This window comes from Mesoplodon densirostris, chromosome 2, assembly GCF_025265405.1.
Source record: "Mesoplodon densirostris isolate mMesDen1 chromosome 2, mMesDen1 primary haplotype, whole genome shotgun sequence".
Taxonomy (NCBI): domain Eukaryota; kingdom Metazoa; phylum Chordata; class Mammalia; order Artiodactyla; family Ziphiidae; genus Mesoplodon; species Mesoplodon densirostris.
The window spans coordinates 134,230,967-134,252,357 of NC_082662.1; the positions used below are offsets into that span (position 1 = coordinate 134,230,967).

At 37.7% G+C, this 21,391-nt stretch overlaps 1 pseudogene; it reads right to left on the bottom strand.

The window, feature by feature from the left end:
• Positions 1–404: 404 nt before the first annotated feature.
• On the bottom strand, positions 405–2,625 carry LOC132476189 (ferritin light chain-like; annotated as a pseudogene).
• Between the last annotated feature and the right edge of the window lie 18,766 nt (positions 2,626–21,391).

The window sequence follows — 21,391 nt, forward strand, 5'->3', positions numbered from 1 at the left end:
GATTCAGTTTGTTATAAAGCAGAAACTAATTTTAAAAAATATTTAATACTAAAAAAAAAAGCTCTTTAGGTAATTCATACGAGCAACAAAGCTTGAGAACCAGCCCAATAACAGGAACAAACGTATTTCACACAGATAAAGTGGGGCAATACATATGTTAAAAGAACATGAATATATATATATATATATATATATATATATATATATATATATATATATATATATATTTCTTTTTTTCTCTTTATTCTGTTTGTGTTTCAAATAGGCTTTTATTTTCCTTCTGCAAAAAGCGTTATTGTTTCCATTGGTCCAAGGGTTGGGAGAGGGCTCCAGGGCAGTTACAAAGCTGCCTAATGGCTGCAGATCTGGGCTTCAGGCAGAAGCTCTGACGCCAGAGGGGCTCCTCAGAGGCCGCTAGACTTCAGAGACTCCTGTTTGTGCTCGAGCATGAGCCTTTCGAAAAGATACTTGCCCAGTACAGCCTGCGGACCACCCAGCCTGCGGAGGTTGGTCAGGTGGTTGCCCATCTTCTTGATGAGTTTCAGCTGCTCCTCCAGGAAGCGGCTCTCCAGGAAGTCACAGAGGTAGGAGTCTGCGGGGGCAGGACCCAGGGCGCACAGATCCGATAATGCCTGATTCAGGTTTTTCTCCCTAAGAATGGCGGCTTCCACAGTGTCCTGGGTTTTACCCGACTCATCCTGAGAAGTCTGCCGTGCATCCTGGAAGAGGGCGTGGCCACAGCACTGGTTTTTCATTTTCAAGAGACACTGGGCGCCCTCACACTTCTCCTCAGCCAGTTGGCGAAAAATGTGGCCCATACTGTCCAGAGTCCCATTGTTGCTGTCGAAATAGAAGCTCAGAGAGAGGTAAGTGTCCACAGATGAATGTTGAACAGGAGGTGGATGGCGGCCTCCACCTCAGTGGAATAATTCTGATGAACCTGCGAACTCGTGGTTGATCAGTGATAAGGAGCTAAGCTCAAAAAATGGTGTTGGCCTGTCCTGGAGGCTGAGGATAGATGAGTGTCTGATTCCAAAGGTTGCGACAGAAAGAAAGGTTGGATGGTGGTCAGGGGCTGGAGCAAGGAGCGTCCCTGGGTCTGTTCATTCCAAACACTGTTGAAGCAAAAGACAGATCTGTAGGACTGCCGAACGCACTGCCTCAAATAGGCTTTGATATAAATGAACAAGAAGTCCAAGCAAGGACAAAACTTACCCTTCCTCCCACCAAAATAGCTGATGATACAAGAATCTAGATCTGGGAAGGGATTCTTCCATTACTTTAACATTCCAAGCCACTGGAGCAGTGGTTCTCAAAGTGTGGTCACCTTGTAACCAAGCAGTACCCTATGGGGCTTTCCTAGGACAGACCCATCCACCATATCCTCTATTGTAGTTTCTCTCTGAAGTACTCAGATAATAGTATCTCAGGCATATTTCTTGAGTTTTCAGATGCTAAAAACCACCACCCAATGGAAGAAATTAACTCTTTGATGATCATGAGCACGTAGCCCCCAGACCGTCTGGCACCTAAGGATGGATAATGTCACTTGCCTTGTGGCCTCAACATCAGCCAGTCAGATGATTGTGCAAGAGGTGATCACATTCCCTGGGACGTCCCTCCCTAACCTGGCCTTTAAAAATGCTTTGCTGAAATCCTTTGGAGATTTCAGGGTTTTTGGAACACGGGCCACCCCTCTCCTTGCTCGATTCTGCAACAAACCTTTCTCTGCTCCAGACTCCAACCTTTCGGTTTGTTTGGCCTCACTGTGCTTCAGACACACGAACCTGCATTTGGTAACAACCTGACCAGCTTTACCAGCGTCCCCTGATAATGTGTCAGATATTCAAGTTTTAGGGCCCTGTCCCAGCCCTATGGAATCAGCAGCTCTAATGGGGCTCAGTGATCTCTGTTATAACTGGCCCTCCATATGATTTTTATTCACCTTAAAGTTTGAAAATATCTGCATTGTCAGCTACCAAAGCGTCCAAGAGCAGGTGAAGGGGAGTGATGCCTGGAAAAGATAGGGAGTAGCCAAGGCAAGTACAGCAGCATTTGTCGTGGTAGTAATGGAGAATGCCTTTTCTCCACTGGTTGGCACAGACTAGTATCTGGGAGCAGTAGCAGGGTTATTTAGGATTCTTTACATTTCAGTGTAGAGTGACCTCTGTCCTGGTTTGCCAGGGACTTCCCCTGTGTGAGCACTTAAAATCTCATCCTGGCAAACCCCTTAGCCCTGGATTTGAAAAACTTAGGAAATAACATGAAATTTAGGGGAAACATGATCTAGGTTTTGGGCAAGTCACAAGTGCTAATTAAAGCTAAGCAAGTATGGACAACATCTAGCCTTCTTTACCCCTTTGTGGGAAGGTAAATCTGATTGTTGAAAGGAGTTATTGTTAAGAAATCTTTGTAGAAACATCCCCTTCTGCTTAATCTGCTGGTTCTCACTTCTGGCTAGACACTGGCATTGTCTGAGGAGATTTAAAATGATTTTATTGGTCTAGGATGACCAACCATCAGTGTGTGGGTTTTTAAAAAGTGCTTCAGATGATTCTAATGTGCAGCCAAATTTAGGTGCCACTGCTTAAGCTTTTGAACCACTGCTACATATTTTTACCTCATTCCTATGAGAATATCCAACTGTAGTTAAGGGTTTTTTGTCTTTTTCCTTTTTTAACTCTCTTATTATAAGATTTACTGTCTTAAATAAGCTTGAATATACAGAAAATCCTGCTAGTCCATCTGGTATAGCTAGATACTTAGAATAATATCGTTAAGATATATACCATTTAAGTATTGTGACTGACCTTTTTAAAATTAACATATGCATTGAATTAGTATGATCTCTTTTGAAGTTGTCATGTTGGGGAGCTATACCTCTAATCTGCTGCCATTGCTAAATATCTGGACAATTCTTATTAGGAATTGCTTTTAAAAATCTTTAGCAATTAAAACCAAGAGTGCTGTATTATTTGTACTGGGACCACAAAAACCTCACAAAGTTTCCCCACTGTACCTTCTACACCCATCTCTAACCCTTGGTAACTTTTAATCTGTTCTCCATCTCCACAGTTTTGTTACTTTAAGAATAATATGTAAACATCATCATGAATTACTTAATCTTCGGAGGTTGGCTTTTTTTTTTTTTTTGCGGTACGCAGGCCTCTCACTGTTGTGGCCTCTCGCGTTGCAGAGCACAGGCTCAGGACGCGCAGGCTCAGCGGCCATGGCTCATGGGCCCAGCCGCTCTGCGGCACGTGGGATCTTCCCGGACCGGGGAATGAACCCGTGTCCCATGCATTGGCAGGCGGACTCTCAACCACTGCGCCACCAGGGAAGCCCTCGGAGGTTGGCTTTTTAAAATTTTTCCCTCGCATCATTCCCTTGAAGTTCATTTTAATTTTTGCATATATTAATAATTTGTTCCTTTTTGTTGCTTGGTAGTATTCTATCATAAGATTTTATCACAATTTGTTTCAACATTCATCCATTGAAAGACATTTGGGTAGTTGTCAGTTTTTGGCTATTATAAATAAAACTTCTATGAACATTTATGTGTAAGTTTCTGTGGGAACTTAATTAAGCTTTTCTTTCTTTTGGATAAATGCTCAAGAGTACAATTACTGCGTTGTAGGGTGAATCTACTTTTAGGATTAAAAGAGACTGTCAAGCTGTTTCTCAGAGTGGCTAAACCATTTTATTTTCCCACCAGTGACATGATATAATTATTCTACATACTTGCCAGCATTTGATATTGTCAATATACTTTAATTTTAGTTATTCTCTGATATCTCATTATGGTCTTAATTTGCATTTCCCTAATGGCTAATGATGTTGAGCATCTTTTCATGTGCTTCTTTGCTATGTGTATATTCCCTTCCATGAAATGTCTGTTCCTGTCTTCTGCCTATTTTCCATTTGGATTTTTTTAAGTTGTTTGGAGAGTTCTTTGTATATTATAGATACAAGTCATATGTCTCATATGGGATTTTCAAATATATTTTCCTACTGTGTAATTTGAGTTTTCTTCCACTTAAAAGGATCTTCTATGAAGCATTTTTAACTCATTTTGATGAGATCAATGTATCAGTTTTTGCTTTTATTGATCATACTTTCAGTGTCCAGTCTAAGAATTATTCATCTAGTTCTAGATGCAAAAAATTTTCTCTTATTTTTTTCTAAAAATGTCCTGCTTTTGCAGTTAAGATTATGATCCACTTTGATTTAATTTTTGTGTAAGGTGTGGAGGTTTAGGTTAAGGTTCATTTTTTTGTTTGTGTGTTTTTGTCAAGGGATGTCCAACTGTTTCAGTACCATTTTTTGAAATGCCTATTCTTCCTTTATAGCTTTCACACTGCTGTCAAAAACAAGTTAAATGTATTTATGTCAGTCTATTTCTGGGTTCTCTATTCCATTCCATTGATCTATGTATCCACCCTCCATCATTACTGCAAAATCTTGAAATTGGGTGGATTAATTCCTCGCATTTTATTCTTCCTTTACAAATTGTTTTAGCTATTCTTCAGCCTCTTCTTACCTTATAAATCTTAGAAAAAGCTTGTCTATATCCACAAAAACCTTGAGGGCATTTTAAGAGTAACTGTGTTAAGCCTCTTAACTTGGGGAGAATTGACATCTTTATTATGTTGTGTTTTCTAATCCATGAACAAGGTATGTCTCCCTATTTGTTTGGGGCTTTTAAATTTTTCTTCATCAGCATTTTGTAATTTTCAGTATAGAGGTCCTATAAATGTCCTATTGGGCTTATATTTAAGTATTTATTTAGGTCAGTTGTAAATGGCATCACATATTTTTATTTAAGCTTCTACACATTTGTTAATAATATATAATCTGATAAAATAGTGTTGATCTTGTACTCTAAAACATTTACAAACTAATATGATTTCTCAAGCTTTTTGTGGATTCCTTGGTATTTTCTCCATTTAGATTATCATCTCATCTTCAGATACAGACAGTTTTACTTTTCCTTAGGCAATATAATAGGATATATTACTATTCAACATTCAGTAGGATATGTTCCTTCCTATTCAACATAGTAGGAATAGTCCTTTTATCTTTTAAATAAACTTTTTAAAAATTTAACTTTTAAATTTATGTATTTATTTATTTTTGCTTTATTTTCATAGTAGAACCTCCAATAATATATTTAATAAAAGTGGTGAGAGCAGATATTGTTGCCTTGTTTCTGATCTTACAGAGAAAGCAGTCAGTCTTTCACAGTTAAATATAATGTCAGTAGAGGTTGTTTGTAGATCCTCTTTATGAGTTTCAGTATGTTCCTTTTCTATTCCTAGTTTGCTTGGAGTTTTTTTCTTCTTTTTTAAAATTTATTTTATTTTATTATTATTATTTTTACAACTTTATTGGAGTATAATTGCTTCACAATGGTGTGTTAGTTTCTTCTTTATAACAAAGTGAATCAGTTATACATATACATCTGTTCCCATATCCCTTCCCCCTTGAGTCTCCTTCCCTCCCACCCTCCCTATCCCACCCCTCCAGGTGGTCACAAAGCACCGATCTGATCCCCCTGTGCTATGCAGCTGCTTCCCACTCGCTATCTACCTTACGTTTGGTAGTGTATATATGTCCATGCCACTCTCTCGCTTTGTCACAGCTTACCCTTTCCCCTCACCATGTCCTCAATTCCATTCTCAAGTAGGTCTGTGTCTTTATTCCTGTTTTACCCGTAGGTTCTTCATGACATTATTTTTTCTTAAATTCCATATATATGTGATAGCATACGGTATTTGTCTTTCTCTTTCTGACTTACTTCACTCTGTATGACAGACTCTAGGCCTATCCACCTCATTACAAATAGCTCAATTTTCTTTCTTTTTATGGCTGAGTAATATTTCATTGTATATATGTGCCAAATCATGAATGGGATTGAATTTTGTCAAATGCTTTCTCTGCATTAATCGGTAGGATCACATGACTTTCCCCCCTTAATCTATTGGATATGGTGGATTACATTGTTTGATTTTCAAATATTTAACCAACTTTGCATAACTGGAATAAATACCACTTGGTCATGGTATATTATTATTTTTATATATTTCTGGAATTAATTTGCTAATATCTGGCTGAGGATTTTTACAGGCAATTTCAGAAAACATATTGGTCTGTAGTTTTTTTTCTTTCTATACTATCCCTGTCTGGTTTTGGTATCAAGGTAATACTGGCTTCATAAAATTAATTAGGAACTGTTCCCTCTACTTCTGTTTTTGTCAAATCAGGAAAAATTGGTTTTAATTCTTTAAGTGTTGGGTAAAATGAAACATCTAAGCCTGAATATTTCTTTTGGGAGTTTTAAAATGAAAAATCAGTGTTTCTAATGGTTACAGTAAAATTGAGATTATTTAATCTTGACTGAGTTTTGGTAGTTTTGGGTGTAGAAGCATTGGCCCATTTCATCCACATTTTTGAATTTATAGTGTAGACTTGTTCATAATAACTTGTCCCTTATTAACCTGCAGGATATGTCATGGTATCCTTGGTTGCATTTCTGATATCTGTGATTTGTGGCATCTCTCTTTTTATCTTTATCAGTCTTGCTAGATCTTTATTGATTAGATTGTTTATTTCAAAGAACCAGCCTTTTGTTTCATTGATTCCCCCTGCCCCCCATTTTCCTGTTTTCAGTTTCATGGATTTCTGTTTCATCTTTATTATTTCCTTGTTTCTGCTTGTTTAGTGTTTTTTCCTTTTCATTTTTTACTATTGTAATATAGAAAATTATATTATTCCTTTGAAATATTTTCTTTCCCAATTTAGTGCTGTAAACTTCCCTTTCAGCATCACTTTAACTTCATTCTGCAAACTTTGATCTGTTATATCTCCATTTTCTTTTATTCTAGGCATTAAAAATGTTTTCCTTGATGCCATCTTTTTTACCCATGAATTTTTTTGGAATTGTGATGTTTAATTTTCATATGATTGAAGATTTTCCTGTTGTCTTTCTGTTATTGATTTCTAGTCTGATTCCATTATGGCTAGAGAACATACTCTCTATGATTTTAATTCTTTTAAATCTTCTAATTTTTTTTATCACCCAGTATATGGTATATGAGTGAATATTCCACAGACACTTGAATATGTATTCTTCTCTTATTGAGTGTGTTCTTTAAATGTCAGTTATGTCTTGTTGATTGATGATGTTTTCAGTTCTTACATATCCTTGCTGATTTTTCTCTCTGGTAGTTCAATAAATTTCTGTGTTGAAGTCTCAAATAATAATTGTGGGTTTAAAATTTTCTCCTTTTACTACCTTTTTCAGTGTTTGCTTCATGTATTTTGAAGTTCTGTTGTTTGGTGCACACACATTTAGTATCACTAGGTCATCTAGGTGGATTATTCCTGTTATCTTTATGTAATGACCCTGTTTGCCCCTAATAATTTCCTTTGCTCTGAAATCTACTTTATCTGATATTAATTTATCCATTCCTGCTTTTTCTGATTAATGTTCACATGATATATCATTTTCATCCTTTTACTCTTAACTACCTATATCATGATGTTTAAAGTAAGCTTCTTATAGACAGTATATAGTTGGATCATGCTTGTGATTTTTTAATCTACTCTTCCAATCTCTGTCTTTGACTTGGTTATTTAGATCATTTACAGTTAATGTAATTATTGCTATGTTAAAGATTAGGTCTACCATTTTATTTTTTGTTTTGTCTTTTACCTTAGTTTCTCAATCCTGTGTTTCTCTTATTTTGCCTTCTTGTGGATTACTTAAACATTTTTTAATAAGCCCATTTTAATTTAATTTATTTATAATCATTTGTGTATACTGTTTGCATAGTTTTCTTAGTGGTTGCTTTTGGCATTACACTATACATATGTAACTTATCATAGCCTACTGGAATCAGTGTTTTATTACTTCAAGTGAAGTTTCAAATTTTTACTTCCATTTAGGTCTCTTAATATTCCCCAGTTATAAAGTATGATTTTCTGTAGTATTTCCTTTCTCTACATTGAGAACCACATCAGATGGTGTCATAATTTTTGCTTTGACCATCATATAGAATTTAAGAAACTCATGAGGCTAATAATAGTCTCTTCTATTTACCCCATTTGTTTTCACCCATTCCATTGCTCCCCTTTTCTTTCTGAAGTTCCCAGTCTTCTATTATTTTTTTTGTGTTTTCATAACTTTAGGTGATATCTGGGCTTTCCAGTGCCACTGGATATGAGTTTCAGGAAACACTGAGCCTGGCTCACTTAATGCTACTGAGTTGGAGAGTTTGTATATGTTGGGCTTGTTGGCACAGCAGATGCTAACAGATTAGACTAATGTTGATGGGACTAGTGCCACAGGAGGATGGGTTCCCATTCAGGCTATGCTGCTGCTGCAGTATATCAAGTCCCCCTCTACCCCAAGTGTGGGGCAGTGACCTGCTGCTGTCACTGTTTTGTATTAGGCTGCTTTTGCCTCAGGTGTGTGGTGGGATCCCTTGGAAGCTGCTGCTGCTGTCAATCACAAGGTTAAATTCATTTCAGAAATACTTAAGTTTAAATATATAGCCTGGCTCTTGTAGGACTTCTCTATTTGTTTTTTATTGCTTTCATACAAATTACCAAAAATTTAGTGACTCAAAACAATGTAAATTTATTACCTTACAAGTCTGACATTGGTCTCCAATGAGTAAAGTAAAAGTGTTGGCAGGATCAACAGATGAATGGATAAAGATGTGGCACAGGGCTTCCCTGGTGGCACAGTGGTTGGGAGTGCACCTGCTGATGCAGGGGACATGAGTCATGCCCCGCTCCAGGAAGATCCCACATGCCATGGAGCAGCTGGGCCTGTAAGCCATGGCTGCTGAGCTGGCGCGTCCAGAGCCTGTGCTCCGCAACGGGAGAGGCCACAACAGTGAGAAGCCCACTTACAGCAAAAAAAAAAAAAATTGTGGCCCATATATACAATGGAATATTACTCAGCCATAAAAAGAAACGAAATTGAGTTATTTGTAGTGAGGTGGATTGACCTAGAGACTGTCATACAGTGAAGTAAGTCAGAAAGGGCAAAACAAATACCATATGCTAACACATATATATGGAATATAAAAAAAAGAAAAAATGGTTATGAAGAACCTAGGGGAAGGGCAGGAATAAAGACACAGCCATAGAGAGTGGACTTGAGGACACAGGGAGGGGGAAGGGTAATCTGGGATGAAGTGAGAGAGTGGCTTGGACATATATACACTACCAAATGTAAAATAGATAGCTAGTGGGAAGCAGCCGCAAAGCACAGGGAGTTCGGCTCTGTGCTTTGTGTCCACCTAGAGGGGTGGGATCGGGAAGGGAGGGTGGTATGGAGATGCAAGAGGGAGCAGATACGGGGATATATGTATATGTATAGCTGATTCACTTTGTTATGAAGGAGAAACTAACACACCTTTGTAAAGCAATTATACTCCAATAAAGATGGTTACAAAAGAAAAAAAAGTGTTGGCAGAGCTACATTCTTTTCTGGAGGCTCTTAGGGGTGTTTCTGTTCCCTGGACTTAATCTGCTTCCAGCGGCCACTCGTAGTCCTTGACTCAGAGTCCCCTTTCTCCACCTACAAAACCCAAAATGTTGCATCTCTCTGATTCTGCTTCTATTAGGACATCTCTCTCTTTCTCTTTCTACAGTTGGGAATGGTTTTCTACTTTTAAGGACGCATGCAATTAGATTTGTCCCATGAGGTAATCCAGGATAATCTTTCTATCTCAAGGTTTATAACTTCAGTCATATCTGCAAAGTTCTCTTTACCATGTAAGGTATCATATTAATAGGTTCCAGGGATTAGGGTGAGGGCATTTTTAGGAGCCATTATGCTGCCTACCACACCCTTAACAAGTGACCTTGAGAAAATTACTGAGATTTTTAAAGCCTTACTTTCCTCAAATATTAAATGGAAAGCTAACTAGTTAATATCATGAAAGTGAAACAGTATATATGAAATCAACTAATTCAGAAAATAAGATTCCTTCTTTTTCTTTATGATTTACATGATTCTCAGAGTTCAATTACTTTAAGAGTTACTTTTTTTAAACAGAACTAAGGAATTTCAGGGTTCAGGTGCTGTAAGATTGTCTAAATTATCTGAGTAGCAGTTAGCTAAGCACAGGTGTAAAACATTTGATTTACTCCCTAGTGTTCTTTATCTTCACATCCCGCTAAATGCATATCCCTTGTCTAGCTCCAGCCAGTAGAGTCAGAGCTTGTTTCACTGTTTAAAGTTCAATTTAAATTCTCTCTACATCTCCAGATTCTCAGCCCTGGTTGCATATTATAATCACCTGGGGAGGTTTCAAGAACTACTGTTGCCAAATTTCTACCTATCATGGATATTTGAGGAGGGACCTGGAATGAAATGCTCTAGCTTATGATTTTTGGAGCCAAATCATAGTCTACACTGAGCCAAATCATTTGCGAGATCACCTCTAAAAAGGAATTTATCTGTGGTGACTAATGCTCTTCCTTTGTCAGTATGCTTGATTTGTCCCTCTTTGGGGGCAAAAAAGAGGGGGAAAAACCCCCAGCAGTTGGACTCCCTGAATCACAACCTGATGCTGTGGAATTAGTGTTGGCTCAGAGCGCACATCTTCAGATACCCATTCTCTTTCCTGCTTCCTTGCATGAACTTATATCCTTGGGCAGTTTTTCATCCACCACTCTCTTTTGCTTGTAATCTTAACAAGTAAACACTCCCCTTAATGAAGCAGCATTTCATGAGACTTACTGGGAGCATAGGTCTGTTCCAGACCTATCCTATGTTAGCTAAAGCAGATATAAATGATATATTTTTGGCAATCATCCTTGTGGGTTGGAGAGAGAAGACAGAATTTTATCCTTTAGGTGTCATCTGACTGGGCAAATGGGCTCTTTCCCTCTGCTGCCTACCATGTGAAAACCTGAGGGTGTTACCTCTAGAAGGTATCTTCTAGGTATCAAAATAGTTCAGATAATTCAAATTTCTCAGTAAAAGATGACAAAACTATGGCTTCGGTTGTTAATTTTCCATGTCAATTTGTCTGGGCCACCATGCCCAGTTATTTAGTCAGATATTATTCTGGATATTTCTGTGATGGTGCTTTTGTGTTTTTTTCAAATTTTTGTTTGTTTCTTTGTTTGTTTGTTTGTTTATATTTTTGGCTGCATTGGCTCTTCGTTGCTGCCTGTGGGCTTTCTCTATTTGCAGCAAGCGAGGGCTACTCTTTGTTGTGGTATGTGGGCTTCTCATTGTGGTGTCTTCTCTTGTTGCAGAGCATAGGCTCTAGGTGCTTGGGCTCAGTAACTGTAGTGCACAGGCTTAGTTGCTCCATGGCATGTGGGATCTTCCCAGACCATGGCTCAAACCCATGTCCCTGCGTTGGCAGCCGGATTCTTAACAACTGTGCCACCAGGGTAGTCCCTGTGATGGTGTTTTTGGATGAATTTCATGTTTAAATTGGTGGTGGACTTTGAGTAAAGCAGATTATCCTCCATAATATGGGTGGGCCTCATCCAATCTGTTGAAGCTCTTAATAAAACAAAGACTGACCTCCCTGTCGCAAAAAGGAATTCTGCCAGAAGACTTACAGAAATTGAACTGCAACTCTTCCTAGAGTCTCTAGACAGCCTAACCTGCAGGTTCTGAATTGACCAAGCCTCTATTATTGTGTGAACCAATTGTTTAAAATCTCTCTCTCTCTATTTCTCTCTTTATATAGATATGAATATAGATCTAGGTATCAATATTGATATCTAGATCTAGATCTATCAATATATATGGGCACATTGTATACACCTGCTGTTGGTTCTGTTTTTCTGGAGAAGCTTGACTAATATAGTGGCCCATATAAATAAAAGGATGAACCCAAGTTCACCCAGGTAGAAAGTAGTACAATGAGAACTGGAACTTAAGGCCTCATGACTCATTCAGCTGTGAACACTGACCCACAACTGGGGTCCGCAAACTCTGTCCCACTGATCAGATCTCGCTTGACTCCTGGTTTTGTACATAAAGTTTTGCTTGAACACAGCTGCACCCATTCATTAACGTATTGTGCATGGCTGTTTCTGTGCTACAGCAGCAGATGGGCAGTTGCAACGGAGACGTATGGTACACAAAATCCAAAATATTTCCTATCTGACCCTTTACAGAAAAGATCTGCTGACCCTTGCTCTAGGATGCCATCTGATTTCTGATAGCACCGAGGAGAATAATTCATGCACATTGGGGTAGATTGTTAATCTCATGTCCTCCTTAGGTCAAAGATCTCTTAAATGCTCACCCTTGCAATAGCCAGCTTGGGGAGCACTGTCTGAGGTTGCAGAAATATTTCTTGCCAGGTCTTTCCAATCCACACTGCTCCCTGACTATGGTTCCTAAAAACTATGTTTTAGAAAATTTTTATTGGAGTATAGTTGATTTACAGTGTTGTTAGTTTCAGGTGTACAGCAAAGTGAATCCGTTAAACATATACATATACCAACTTTTTTTTTTTTTTTTTTTTTTTGCGGCACGTGGGCCTCTCACTGTTGTGGCCTCTCCCATTGTGGAGCACAGGCTCCAGACACGCAGGCTCAGCGGCCATGGCTCACGGGCCTAGCTGCTCCGCGGCATATGGGATCTTCCCGGACGAGGACTCGAACCTGCATGCCCTGCATCAGCAGGCGGACTCTCAACCACTGCATCACCAGGGAAGCCCCACTTTTATTTTTTTTTTTTTGAGTCTTTTCCAAATAGCCCATTACAGAGTATTCAGTGGAGTTCCCTGTGCTAATAAGAAGAGAAGGTTCTTATTAGTTATCTATTTTACATAGAGTAGTGTGTATATTTCAGTCCCAATCTCCCAGTTTAGCCTCCCCTCCACAATCCCCTGGTAACCCTAAGTTTGTTTTCTACATCTGTGCCTCTACTTCTAAAACCTGTCTATTTTAACCAATTACCACTCATTGCTTACTGTCTCTGGCTTCATGTACTTGATAATAAATCTACTTCTTGTTCTATCCTGGATGACATGTTCCAAGGACTGAGATAATACCTCATTCTACATAACTTGTCCTTGATATTGTCTATCTTGGGGTCTTCATCTATGTCCCAAAGAAGACAGTCACACTCTGTCTTCTAGTACTACTACTAATACCACATTTTAGGGCATGAATTTGACCCAATGCACTGAACTATCCCTTTAGAAGCCGTATTCAACCTGTCACTGGGTTTTAGCACAGGGGTAGAACTCAGATTAGTGTTCGTATTTAAACAAATCTACTTGACCAGAAACTTTTTGTCTCACCATTTATTTTATTACACAAATAACTTCTGTCTTTGCATCTATGATGTAAATATTTTTAATTTCCTAAATTATCTGAAAAATTATTTAGAGCCTCCGTTTCAATAGGCATTGGAATTGTTGTGTTATGACTATTTCAGTAGTTTATTACCAAATGTTAAATTAGGCTTCAAGCTTTGGCCAAGAGTAGACAGAAAAGGGTTTAAAAACAAATGAAGAGTGGGAAAGATTTCTGATGCAAGGGAGACATAATAAAGGTTTGATTTTGAATCAATAATTTATAATAAAAGTTTGATTTTGAATCAATAATTTATGTCATTGCAAAATAGCTCCCTGGTAAAATGCCATTCTTTGGTCATCATTAAGTACAGAAATTAACAATCAAAATATGCAGTGCTCTTCTTCATTTTCTAAACACAAACCTATATCTAGATGAGAGGAGAATTGATTTCATTACTCAGGCTCTGGTCTTACGGCTCCAAGTCCTGTCTTCTTTCAACCATACCTGCTAAGTTTCTGTCTAACTTCTTGAGCATGAGGTAATGGCTTCAGCTTTCATCCCCTTTCTCAGTATATAGCTTGGTGACTATGAGTAAGGGATCTAAAACTTGAGACCTTGGGTTCAAATCTTGACTCTAAAATTTACTTGTTGAGTACTCTTGAGCATGTTATCTGTTTCTGCCTCAGTTTTCTCATCTATAAAATAGAGATAACATTACTTCTCTCAGCGAGTTGCTATGAGGGTTAAAAGAGAAAATTAATACAATGCAAGAATTCATCAGTTCTTGGAACACAATAAATACCGAAAAGAAATGTTAGCCATTATCAAGGGCCCCTCATTTTATGGATAATATAGATTAGTTTATATAGGTCTAATATTTACATATACATAAACATTTTGTACCTATATGTGTGTATATGTTCCTCTTAGAAATTGAGCAGTCAACATTCACATCTAAAAGTATGTGCTCTGTGAAATATAGATCTCCTGTGTATAAACACAGTGCTATAGTTATCTATTGCTACATAATAAAGAAATCCAAACTTAGTGGTGAAACAAACAAAAATTTTAATATGTGCCCAGATTCTGTGGGTCAGCAATTCAAACAGTACACAGAGGAGATGGCTTGTCTCTACTCTGTGACTGATATCTGAAACCTCAGCTCATGAGGATTCAAATGGCTGGGGCTGCAATCATCTAGATAATTTTAATTCACATGTCTGGCCATTGAGATGGGATGACTTGAACACTGCACCCAACAAGGACTGTTGCCTGGAGTGCCTATAGATGGCTGCCCATGTGGCTTGGACTTCTCATAACGTGGTAGTTAGGATTCAAGATAGAGTATCCCAAGAATGAGTGTCCAGAGTTCAAGCATTCCACGAGAATCATGCAAAACCTGCATGACCTTTTATGACCTAGTCTTAGATGTTACATAACATCACTTTCATTATATACTATTTCAGGCATTGGAGACCTTTTTCCATAAAGTGTCAGATGGTCAATATTTTAGGCTTTACAAGCCATACAGTCTCTTTTGCAACTACTTAGCTCCGCTGCTGTGATGTGAAAACAGACACAAACAATACATATACTAAGGAACATGGCTGTGTTCCAATAAAGCTTCATTTGTAAAAGCTGGTAGAGGCCTAGATTTGGCCCACCAGCCATAATTTAATGACCCCTGCCCTATTGTTTGAAGCCATGGAAAGCCTGCCCAAGTTCAAGGGAAAATGCTCACATGTGTATGCAAAGAATGGCAACGAATCTGAGAACCTGTATTAAAACCACTACATAAGAGGATCTGTCTGCATACCTTGTTTCTCCCATGTATGGTGGATATGAGGTATTGGGACATGTTACATCTCTGTAAGCCTGGTTCAAGGTCAAAGTTGGAATCTGAACTTAATGACCTTGATTTCTGGAATAATTGGTAACTCTAATTATGATTTCCTTACACTCCTTATCCCAATAAATATACCGTAAAAGATAGATTTCAAGTAAACAGCTGCTTTATGGCAGATTTTTATTAAGTCTCCATTGACTGAATTATTCCATTTTGGTTGGAAAGCATGAGTTTTGTTTCTTTCCTAAAGATATCTGCAACTTTTCAGATGTGGCATCTCAGTCTACTGAGAGGATGATGTAGGCTTTTATAAACGGAAAAGGCAGGGTAGGCTGAGTTCACTCAGATCCTACTAATGCTTACAGGAATAACCGAAACTGGAACACAGGCTTCCAGGTTTTCCCGTCCTGTGCTCTTTCCGGTAGGTGCCATTGTCTGCTGGGCCTGGCAGTAATAACTCTTGACCTTTACCTCTCTATGCTATTGTGAAGTGGTTTCGGGCTTTGTTAGCTTTCTTGTGAGTTTGTACTAAATTGTGTCCATGAAGTAGGCTGAATTCCTCAGGGAAGGATGATAGCTGTTACTGTGTTATTACTGCAAATGTTGTGTTGGTTACTTTTTTTTTCTTTTCTTTTGTCCTGTTGTATCCTGAACTTAAAAGTTATATTATCTGAAATGAACGATGTGCATCTGGTGGAAAACGCTAATTTAAGGGATGAAAATTCCTGATGATTGCTTCAGTCAACCCTTAATACACACTGAACTTCATTAGTAAATAGACAACTCTCAGACCTTTCCCTTGGAAGAGGTCGCATAATCAGGCTTTGTGTTGATTTCACATTCTCTTCGTTAGACAGAGAATAAATTAGAATAATTGGCTGGTACAGGGAAAGCAGAAAGAACTTTCTTCTATTTTGGTGATGCATCCCGTAATAAGGGTTGAAAATGAGACTGGAGGTAAGAACATGAAACTCAGAAGAGCAAAGGAGAGAGGATATTGTTTCTTTGAAAATATTCTTTCAGTGTTGGCCCAGAAGATATATGAAGCTGAGGAAATTTTTTTTAAATGATGATTTTTGTGTTAACGATGTGAGTGTGCAATTAGTAAGAATCAGGAAGCAAGCATCCTTTTCCACCAAGGACTTGGGAGCAAGTGAAACCATAAATACTCCCCTCTCTTGGAAACCCTTTTGGAGCAGTAATCAGAGAAGGGTAAAGGCAAAGCCTCAGAGCAGAGGTGTTCAGAGCAAAGGGATAGGAGGAGAACAAAAGGAGAGTGGATATTTTTAGAGCTGTCATTTTGAAATTTACCTGCTTCTGATTCAGTGCTGCTTTGCTACTGTGTTGATCCCGTGGAAATCCTCAAAGCAGGAGCAGCCCTATTTTAAAATAACAAGGTTAGAGCAAGTGACTTGAATCCAGGTCTCTTTAGCTGAAGAGCACAGAGGAGAGTGTCAGGAAAGAGTGAGGCCACAAGGAATTGTCCACTGGGTACATTTTCCCCAAACCTCACTAACTGGGAGAAACTGACCACTTAAAGGAAAGCAAAAATGTTGAAAGCAAAGAGTGTGGAGCTTGTTTAGAAAGTAAGCTCTATCATTTGTCACCTGCTGATGATAATAGCATTGGCTGAGTCCTGACCATTTACAATGAAGGCACTTCTGTAGGTCATAAGTTCCAGGAGGGCCAGAACTGAGTATGTCTGTTTCAGCATTTAGCATGGTTTAGCATCTTAGAGCCCGGTACATTATTGGCATATAGTAGACTTAAAAATGAATATTTGTGGATTGTCTGAATGAGTGGATGGATGTGTGTGATTCATATCCTATTTGCAGGTCCTATGCCCTACAGTGGATTTTCTGTGTCAGATTGTGAAAGTATTTATGACGGGGATTGGCATTGTTCCCTATTTTATGGATAAACATTACACATGAAAGGACTTTACAATGACATCCCAAAACCTCATAGGAATTACTTAACAAAAAAATAAACTTGGATTCTGTATAATTTCTAATTTATAAGCTGGCCAGGACACTGGCATTTCTGCCAGTCCTCTGGTAGTTCCGATGATGTCCCCATGATCACCCAGGCATAATCAGAATGGCTTTAGTATTTCGGAGCCAAAATGTTCCTCAGTATTTACTGCTTTGCTAGTCCATTTAAGAAAATGGACTATGGATAAAATAGCTTCAGACACAATATGGCATTTTATGATTTAGCATGAACTTTGAGAAATATAGAGGTTATCTGAAGCCTGTAGTGGTAAAGTTCCCTCTGCTATCGAAGTTATTGTCTTTAAACAAAGATTCTACATCAGTATTTATATATATATAGATATATATATATTTTATGATATTCAGGTTAATTTCCTATTCTCTCTAAGGAAGTAATTGGTTGGTTGGTATGAGAGATAGTGTGGCTTCCAAAAGTGAAAAGTATTATTTTGTTGTAATTTCCGGCTACCTAAGGATGGGAGAGGCTCAGGACACTGCAGTCAGTATATTATGTGGAGCAGGTTATATTGTGGTTTATTTATGACCTTTTACATGTTTATTTTCTATTCAAGTTTGTGTGCTCCTTTTTGAATTTTGGTAGATAAGTGTTTTGTAACTTTGGAATACTTGGAGTTATATATATATATAACTTTATATCTATCTATCTATCTATCTATCTATCTATCTATCTATCTATATATATAGTTTAACATATTAGTTAAAGCCATGGAGAGTGTACTAGTCTACCTAGGTTCAAATTCTGTCTTTACCCTATGACTTCCCTGTGGCTTCCTCTGCTCACCTATTAAAAAGGAGTATAATAAGACCACTGTGGTGAGTTATATACTAAGTGCTATTTAAGCATTTGCTATAATGATTATGTATACTCGAAGGCAAGGAACTTGCCCCTTGATCGTCTCTGTATTCCTACTGCTTAAGAATTCCTAGTGCTTTTCTAGTGCATTGTCTTAGGATAGAGATAGCTCAGTATAGTTTTTCTCACTATAAAGTACTGTTAAGTTGAAAGTCTTTGCTTGTGTACTAATAATCTATGACATATCTGCTGAGGAGAAGGAAAGGAATAGTTTTAAAACTGCAATGGATAACAAAAGATTGTATGATGTAATGCCTTTATTATGTAATCATAAAACTAACAAATGATCATGGTAGGAAATTTGAAAAACTCCTAGACAAAATAGAGATCAATAAAATTTGGAGTAACTTTCAGAGTGTAGAATTGTCCATGACTATTAGTGCTTTCACATTTTCCAGGACTTTACGTAGACTCTGTTTCTTAAGAGTCTATTCATGATATTTTATTTTAATGATGTTTTCATCATGGGGACACACACACACAGAAATCTGTAAAAAAAAGAAAGACATGTAAATCACTGATCTTTCAGATAGCCACATGAAATAAAGTGAGAAAGGTCAACAAGCTGAAAGAATGTGGAGTAGCATCTCCTTAATCGCTTACATAATTCTGATAATTACCTCTTTGTGGATAAAGTAATTAATGGGGAATCTAATTCAAGAAAAATGTATGAACTTCAAGCCTTCTCGAAGCCAGGTATTTCTTTCCACAAAAGGTTACTTTCCACGGCCGTGCTTCCTTATTACCTGACAGGGAAAGTGTATTGTATGGCAAAGGATCTTCCCGAAGGAGGGTGCTTCCCACACTGATTGTCATAAATGACTTCGGAATTACTGTTGCTGTATTACCAAAATCTTAAACTAGGATATTTTTTGACAAATGTGGTCCTTAGTTAATTTTTAGAGCTACAAACTGTCAGATGGCTCTGAAATAACAATTGTCTGGCTATTCTTCAGGGTGATCACAATATGGTAATGACCTTAAGGTACCACTAAAAAGCAGAAAGGTGTGAGTCTTCCTTTGGTTGCAGAGTGAAATGCGAGTTGGAGTTGGAGTTGGAAAAGAGGCCGACAACCAAGTGATACAGAAGGAAATGTGAGGTCATTAGTGAAAAACCAGGTTTAAGTTAAGGTGAAGAGGCATGAGGAAATGGTCAGCTGTTACAGTATTACAAAGATCATGAAGAAGCATATCCATGAATGTGGTTTGTATTGCAATCTGCTGAAAAAGAGACAAATATCCTGGCCTGGCCTTCATGGAGATTATATTTTATTGACTCTGATAATAGATTATTGTTTAAAAGGGCCTCCTATAAATTATAACCATGCAAAGGCAGCAAGATAATTTGCTTTTTCGTTATGTATGTGTTTCTCATTCCTACTCACTTCTCTCTTAGGTGAAGAGAAAATCACAAAACACAAAAATGTCAAATCTCAGCTATTCATTTTCAAAATAATTTTTTTCAAAATTCCAATGGAGGCAATAGGTAAACTGTTAAGATTTGTAAGGCTCAAAAAGCTAGATTTTTACAAAGTGTAGCTAAATTTTATTCCATAAATAATAGATTTGGAAAGAATATGTGATGATGCAAAGTTGGAAAAAGCTGGTTTTTCTTCCGTAAATGACTTCACTGTGTTGAGAGAAGAGGCAGAGAAGAAATCAAACTAATTTAACATGGGGTGAGATTTTCTGATAGGAGACTCTAGTGCTTTAAAATAGACTAGATAATCCTCTGGATAATCTGAGGGTAGAACAGACCAGTGCCTCATTTCCAATCTGGTACCCTGGAAGAAAACAGTGTATTTCCTTTGAGGTCTTGAGAGGTACTTCTTCTGCATTGTTTTGTTTTTGGTTCATTTTGCAATCAACCTTATTAAGGTATCATTTACATACAATAAAATGCAGACATTTTTAGTCAACGGTTCAGTGACTTTTAATTAATGTATACATTTGTATAACTACCACCCCCATAAAGATAGATAACAATTCTAAAACCCTAGAAAGTTTCCTCCTAGGCTTTTGCAAAAGTATCCCCATCTCCCACCCCAAGGCAACCATGGATCTGGTTTTTATCTTTAGAGATGAATTTTGCCCAGTTTAGAATTTCATGTAAGTTGAATAATATGGTAGGTGTCCTTTTGATCTGGCTTCACTTGCTCAGCATATGGTTTTTGAGATTCATTCATGTTGGGATGTTTGAAACCAGGACTTTAGCCTGGGTGGCTGATGTTGTCTGAAGGCACCTATAGGTACATCTGAGTCTCTGGAATTGTCACTGTCTGTTCTTGGCTCAGTATTTTCAACTTTACCAAGAAGCACAAGGTTGAAGTAAGGAAGATCACTGTCGGTATAATGGAGGTGAAGTGGGGTCTGTTATATAATATTCTCAGCATAAATTGACCTGCTTGGAATCATTGTGTTGATAATTGACAAGGATACTCTTCCTCCAAAACCTTGATACTATAAAACTTCTAAAGGACGCTGTCCTAGGACTCTTTCAGTTTTCATTTTTTTGGGAAACATTTGTGGAAAATTGAAATGCTCACAACCTGAAAGAAGCAATTATTCACCTGAAGGCTAACTCTGCTAAAGTCGAGTTGTCCAACCTTTATATGCTGATAGAACCCAAATAGCCTTGCAAAACAATGCTCTCTTATTGGATATAAGCATATAGATTGTTTAAGATGGACGTGTATATGCAGTAAAGTGAAAAAACAAAGAATCTTTGAGTTTCCCTTGCTGGGTTTTTTATTTTTTCATTTAAGTTTCTATAGCATATGCTAATAGTTTAGGGTAACCTCAGGTTAGTTTTAGGTCCACTCTTTACATAAATGTTGAAGTACTCCATACTCACCTTTTTTCTACCTTCCTTCTTTTCTTCCATCTTTCCTTTCTAACTTCTTATAATCCATTATACTTAATCCTGCATTTGTTGAGGTGCCAATTAGTGTAGGAAAATTGAAAGCAGTGTGAAATTTTGTTGTTCAGAATGCATGTTGACCAAATTCTATATTGAGAAAAGGTCTGAATTTACCCACAGTAACCCTTTCTCAGCATCTTTGAATAAAGGCCATAGAAACTGGGCTATATATAATATCCTGACAGGTATGTAGAATTCATAGCAATTGCCCTCAAAGAGCTTAACTAGCATAGATGCATATGAATGCATTTAATGATTACTTTATTGACTGCAGTGCCAACATACACAGTCTATTTTGTTTTATATCATTATCATTACCTGTTTACCACTGTATACATTGCTAATGGTGTGATATCTATGCCTTGTGAATTTCACGGACAAATAGTATGTAATTTATTACACACTTTAGTGTAGAAGATAGAGACTTCATAAATTTTCGTGTGCTCTTTGCCCCCTTTGGA